Below are 7,200 nucleotides of genomic sequence, written 5' to 3' on the forward strand. Positions count from 1 at the left end.
CAAAGCCCATGGTCTTTTTTACCACAGCATGGTCACTTCTTCAAAATATCATGGTGTCCATAATTGCGAAAGACAAGTGAACCAAGTCATATCAGATACATTAACAAGTGATGCTCTAGACATTCATTTCCAAAAGCTCTTATAAGATAGATGTAAGGCACTCACCTATCTTTTATTTAGAGATAAATATTACAAATTACATGTAGTTGACCAAACTTAATAGTAAGTGATTATCTTTGATCGGAGATCAGAGAAGGCGAGAAAGAAAAGACAGGAACATTAAACGAGAACTGTGCCTGAAGGGAAACTCAAAATGAAAGAAGAGCTAGAGATGGGTTCTTATAAGACTTTAAGGAAGCATAACTTTCTGAAATTTTGAACTATAGTGATTCTTTGGTGAAATTATCAGTTATCAGAATTTTATTTTTTATACTAAATTTATTGTTATGATCAGCAAGCAATATACAGTACTTATTTAGGAAAGAAAAGAAACTAACATTTAGTCAGTGTCTGTCCCAGTGCCTGGTGCATAGTAGCTGCTCAGTAAATGTGAGTGAATGAATGTCTACTTTGTCCCAAACATTGTGTTGTGTGTTTTTGTGCAGTGGTATAGGATTTAAATAGAAGTTAAGGAGAGGGACGTTGAGGCATCGATTTGGGTTTTTCAGACTGAAATGCTGAGTAATCAAGTGTCTGACATTTGATTCTATTATGAGGCTATTTCCAAATGAAGCATGCCAATCAAAAAAATTATTTTGGAGATGTCATAGGGACATCAATTTCTTGTAAATTTATTGTGTCTAAAGAGTCCCTAAAACAGGGAAGGGGAAACAAAAGGAGAAGGAGCAAGGAAAAGGCTGCTTCTGAATGCCAGTACCTACTGCAGTGGCATGTGGGAGGCAGCCCACACACGTTTGTTGCACTATCAATCACTCTATAACCAGTGTAAGTCATGTGTCCTCAACCCAGCTTTCTGGGATCACAGTTTCCTTTATATCCAAACAGCACCCTTCAAATTCTCATCCTCCTTGATAATAAAATTCTCAAGAGCAGAGCCCAGTCTCCTCTGCTCAGCATTTTATCCTCAACATTAACAAGATACTTAATTTATGTCAGGTGTTCAATGAATGATGTTGGGTTGAGTGAATGAACCCTGTATCATTAAAGATTCTGTCTCCAAGCATTTCTGAGGACACCTAGGTAGTTCTGATTTTTGTTGCCATCTCAGATCAAGACTGCTGATCAGTTTTTGCTGTGTAGCAATTGCTTCTCTAGGCTGCTGTGACTTCCTCACATATTTTGCTTAATCAGAGACCCAATTACTCTCTCTGTTTTCTGAAGCACTTCCTAAGAGGCTTTAGTGATTTAACAAACTTAACTCAACTTTTGAGGATAACGTAAAGGATCGATGCTATTGGGAGCAAACTTAAAATCGTGTAATGACATTGCTTCTGGACTCCATTGGCCATGCCTCTCAGGAGGGCCTCATACTTTGCCTCCTTCTTTACCTCCTGGATAACAACAAGTTGCTGGGAGATATTTTCTCCCACTGGTGAGAGTTCCAGTTGACTCGGTCTGTCGTGGGTTGAATAGTGTTCCCCTTCCCCACCAATATATGTCTACCCAGAACCTGTGAATATGACATTACTTGGAACAGAGTTTTTGCAGATGTAAACAAGTTAAGATGGAGTCATATTGGATTAGGATAAGTCCTAAATCCAATGACTGGTGTCCTTATAAATAGAGGGACATTTGAACACAGAGAGACAGCAGAAGTACAGGGAAGAAGGCCATGTGCAGACTGAGGCAAAGAATGAAATTAGACTGCCACAAGTGAAGGAACACCAAAGATTGCTGGCAACCACCAGAAGCAAAGAAGAATCTTTACCTAGAACAGAGGAAACATGGTCCTGTCAACACCTTGGTTTTCTAGCCTCCAGAACTGTGAGAGAGTAAACTTCTGTTGTTTTGAGCCCAGTTTGCGATAATTCGTTATATGGCCTGCTTCCTGAAATCCAGGGCTCTGAAACTCCTCCCCTGGCTCCAACCAGAAGAAATGGGGGAAGAAAATCAGTTCTCATCAAAAGAATCTCTCTAAGATTATTTCCCATCCCTACTGCCATCGAAGGAGGCTTTTAGCATATTATGTAGGGAAGCTCTACTTGTTTTCTCAATCCTTCCCTGTCAAACCAGGAGAGGAGTGGCTTACCTTCACAGGCACCCTGCTCAGACAGACTTCCTTGGACATCTAATCTAAAGTAGCTCCCCAGGCACTCTCTAAGCACATTACTGGATTATATATTCTTCATGGCAAGTCCTAGAATTATCTTGTTTACTCTTTTTTTTTTTAATTAAATGAATCACCCACCATCCCTAAAATTTAAGGTTAATGAAAAGAGATTTGGTCTCTTTGGTTCACGACCAAATATAAACTTCTCAAAACAATGCTTGAAACATAGCAAGTGGTCAAAAAATTTTACTGACTGGCTGAATGAATAACATTGGCAAACTCATATCAATGTCAGTTTCCAACTTAGAGTGGAGATCCTCACTCGAGAGAGAAATTCTACATTTATCCTAGAAAGGTAAAACAATAATAGGGGCGAGAGTGTATTTTTTTTTTTTATGTTAATAGGCTATAAAATGAAGACTCAGAAAGATGGCTTACTATCAACATGTGAATAGAGCTGATTCTCTTTCCTCCTAAAAGTGAAGAGTAGACCTACAGACATCCATCCATTCTTTGGGCTGAAGGCAAAAGGATGCTTATCTCCAAGCTTATTTTCTCTAAAATATCAGGCATGTGAAAGTTGTCATGTGATGTACTAAATATTGGCAAATAATTAACATGAATTATTAACATTCAGACCTGATCTGATGTTGAATTTCCTGACTACTGTCTAGAATTTTTTCTTCTTTTCTTTTGCAGGATAGAATTTTAAAAGCAATTCTGAATAGAGGGAAGTTTTTATCCCACTATGTCTATGGCATGGACTATCTTATCAGCTCTTGGAGCTCTGTATGCTGGAGTGCTTCAAAAAAGACAGATATAATGTGGTTGGCTCTCCTAGTTGACATGGCTGGATGTGTTAGAGAGATTACTTTTAATAAAGAAGACCATTCACTGACTTAGAAAACATAGCCAATCTCCACCTGACATGAATAAGATGCATTCAGAGGCACATGAGCTTTCACATGCCTTTATATTTCTCTCTAGTAAATTCCTGCTTATTGCAAAAGCAACCTGGTATGTTGCTGTGAAAAAGCACATTTTCCTAAATAAAAATGATTATTATATTGATTAAAACTGGAAAAGCACATACATTGAATATGTGTATTTTCTCACAGCATTTCCTAATGTTGAGAAATCATCCTAACTAATCACTAAGGTACGTTATCAAAAATTGAACAAGGGAATATCAAAGTATGAATAAGTTAAGTGAAAGAAAGCAATATGGTTAACAAAGGAGAAAAAGTCACAATCAAAGACTCCGATTTTAGTCAACAGAACTACATCATTTATTTTACCTAATGGTGTAAAACAAACCATTCTAAAACTTAGCAGCTTAAAGCAATAACTGATTTGTTTATAATTTTGCAATCTGGTCAGGACTTGGCATAGCTCATCTCTCTGTTCCATTTGCTGTCAACTCAGCTGCTACTGGAGAATGGAGGACCCACTTTCAAGGTTGTTCATTCTCACAGCTGGCACGTTGGTACTGAATATAGCTGTAACTAGCTAAGACTGTCAGCCAAGGGTGTGATTATCTTCCATGTGGGCTTTCCATGGCTGCTTGGTCCAGACATTGCACTAAGATAGCCATGAGAATTCATTCAAAGTTGAATAAGACATGGTTTCTACTTTCAAGTGACTGACAATCTAGTAGGGATAGGCCAGATGCATAAAAAGACAATGTACAATGATAGATGGAAACTTGGAGTTCAGATGGAACACAGAGAAGGAATGCTTCACCTGACCTTGTCTGGGAAGGTGGGGGTTAGTACCAATTTTCTAAGGAATGTGCTTTTGGCCTGAGTCTCAAATGAGAAGATAAAGTTCGCCAGGAAAATGGAATATGGGAGGCAGATGGGGACATTTTACATAGAGATAGCTCCTTAGCAAAAACACCGATTCCAGAAACAGCCCAATACAGGAGGGGACTTAAAGCTGTTCATTGTAAAGGGAGAGGAGAGAGTTCTAGAAGGTAAAAATAGAGTAGCTCGATTTTTATTCAGTGGATCAGAAAAAGCAAACACTCAAGAGTAAATGCTGCCACTCTTTTCCTCTTACCAATGACAGAGAATATGGGAGAATTTCAAGATTTATGGAGTGGGTAGTGGAAGAGGAGCTTCTGAAGATGGCCAAGAAGAAGGTTTCAGGAGTGTTAGGAAAGTATGGTGTCACCAAAGCTAAAGGTGAGAATTTCAGGAAAGAGGTTGTCTCCAGCATTACGTTCAGCAGAAAGATCCACTAAAATAAAGACAAAAAGTGGTCACTGGATTTCTCAATAAAAGGTCACTGATCATTCTTGCAAATCGTGTTTTAGTGGAATGCTTGGGACAGAACTATGTTGCAACTATCAACAGGGTCAGAGGTTGAAGAAGTGAGGTTATCAGCAGGTGTAGACTAATCTCAAAAGTCTAGATGGGTAGGGGAGGAGGAGACAGACTGTAGAAGAGATAGGGGAGGGTGCAGGTTCAAAAGAAAGTTTTGGGTTTTTAATGTAATTTTAGTAGAAAAAATTGTTTTCTCCTCCATTTGAGCAAAGAAAATCAAACAGCACTAAGTGCCTCATAACAATGCTGGTGCGTTTTTTCCTTCAGTTAAACATCTCTTTGGTAAACTTAAACATAAAAACATACACACGCAGGTACAGTGGTAACTTGTTTTCCTAATGTTGACATTTTTTACTTCTATAGGCAGAATAACCATGAGTCTGGATATTTGTGAAAAATGGCATAATTTTTTTTAGAATCATAGCCACTCCCTATGTCTAATTACTTCCTTTAATCCTTTATGTTTGGATAGAAATTCTTTTTCCAGAACTTTATTTTATCTAGAAATCTAGAGTGAGAAAGCATTTATCTCAATTCTGAGATATGTATAAATGTGGGTGTATAAGTATGTGTTTCTTGTTTCTGAGCCACACTGTTCAGGAGAAAACAAGGGACAAACTTTGCTGGAGCCCTATTATATACAAGTCACTGTGTTAGGTGCTGAGTCAAAATGCCATTCATTGACCCCCAAAGCCTGGGACCCAATCTCACCTGATGGAAGTGTGTCAGTCCTCTACCTAGAAAAAACCCTGATCAGAACAGCAGAAGCTAGTTTGATTGAACACACTTTTTAATAGCAGATATTTAGGTCCTGACCTTCGTCAACCTTGTGTGAGCTGTGTTAGAAATTATAGCCAGTCTACTGCCGTGCCACCCTGAATAAGCCCAATCCCATCTGATCTCGGAAGCTAAGCAGGGTCAGGCCTGGGTAGTACATGGATGGGAGACCACCTAGGAAGACCAGTTGCTGTAGGCATAAAAAATATAAAAATAAAAATAAGGGATTGTAAACTGACAAGGTCCTTGCAATCTGCGAGGTCAACTAAGGGTTGCCTCGCCTAAAAAAAAAAAATTAATTAATTAAATTAAAAAAAGAAATAATAGCCATCATCAGCTTGAGGCCACTTAGCCTTTCTCACAGACTATCCTACCCTTGAAGATGTCTAGAGACTTTCAGCACTTCTCTCTCAGATCTTTGTCCAGTAGCTGCCACGCCTGACCTACTATCCCGTTCATAATAGTTTCCTATTGCTGCTATAACAAATTACCACAAACTTCACAGTTTAAAGACCACACAGGGCCGTGGCTCCATAGTGTAGTGGTTAGCACATCTGCTTTACATGCAGAAGGTCCTGGGTTTGTGCCCCAGGTGGAGCCACAGACCTGGCCCCTTGGTGTGCCAGGCCCCACGTGGGAGGAGACGCCCCACCTTCAGAGATCTGGTTATTAAGGGGAAACAGCAACATCCATAGATCAGGGGTAGAAGTAGCAGGGGAAGGGAATTAAAAAGGGGGAAACAAACACACACCCAGATTTATTCTCTTACAGTTCTGAGGCCCAATATTGGGCCTCAGAACACACAGATTTATTCTCTTACAATATTGGGCCTCAGAACTGTAAGTCCAATATTGGCTTCGCAGGGCTAAGACAAGGTGTCAGTGGGCTGATTTCTTCTGGAAGTTCTAAGGGAGGATGTTTTCTTGACTTTCCAGCTTCTAGAGCTGTATTTCTTGCATTCTTTGGCCCATGGACCTTTCTTCCATCTTCAAAGACAGCAGCGTAGCATCTTCAAATTTCAATCTCTCTCTGCTCTATGTTCACATTACATTTTCTCTTAGAAGAATTCTTGGATAATTCAGGACAATCTTCCCATCTCAAGAATCCCAACTTAATCACAACTGCAAAATCTTGTTTGCTGTCAGATTTAACAGTTACAGGTTCCAGATATTAGGATATGGACATGCTAATGGCCATGGGGAGGGGGCACCATTCAGCCTACCACATCATCTGATGTTGGCCAGCTGCTACTGCCGTAAGGCACCCTGAATTCAACATGCCAGTGCTTTTCAAGCGTGCTTTATAATATAATACATATATGAGGTGACATTTTTAGCCCACAGTAATAAGGCATGAGAGCTAGAAGGAGAGCAGTTTAGCTGGCTCTAGAGTCAGACTGTCCGGATTTCGATCCTCTGTCTCTTAACCACTTGCAAACCACGAGATCCTGTAAAAGTTAGTTGACCTCTCTAAATCTCAGTTTCTTTGTCTGTAAAATGACATCTGTCTCTTGGAGTTACTGTGAAGATTAAATGAGACGATGCTTATAAAGTGACAGGTACAGGCCCTGGCATATAGAAAAATATTCAATAACTTTTAGCTCTTATTGGTATTATTAGTCTATCTCTTGCTCTGTAGCTATAAACAAGAGGCTTAGAAATATTCAATGGTTTATCTTTGCCTCATACCCTCAACCTCAGAATCTATAGAGAGGGTAAAATTGAGTGAGACACTGGAGGTCTTTGGACCAGGTTAAGAAACTCCCCTCCTCTACCTGCGTAAATGCTGCCTCTGTCGTTTCGCTAATGCAGTCCTCCACACCAGTCCAGAAAGGCCTGCGAACCTCTGTGCCTCCTTTTCTCCTTT

At 39.7% G+C, this 7,200-nt stretch overlaps 1 pseudogene; it reads left to right on the forward strand.

The window, feature by feature from the left end:
* The first annotated feature begins 5,414 nt into the window (after positions 1 to 5,414).
* Positions 5,415 to 5,533, forward strand: LOC112480319 (annotated as a pseudogene).
* Positions 5,534 to 7,200: the final 1,667 nt, after the last annotated feature.

This window comes from Pteropus alecto, unplaced genomic scaffold (genome assembly GCF_000325575.1).
Source record: "Pteropus alecto unplaced genomic scaffold, ASM32557v1 scaffold103, whole genome shotgun sequence".
Lineage (NCBI taxonomy): Eukaryota > Metazoa > Chordata > Mammalia > Chiroptera > Pteropodidae > Pteropus > Pteropus alecto.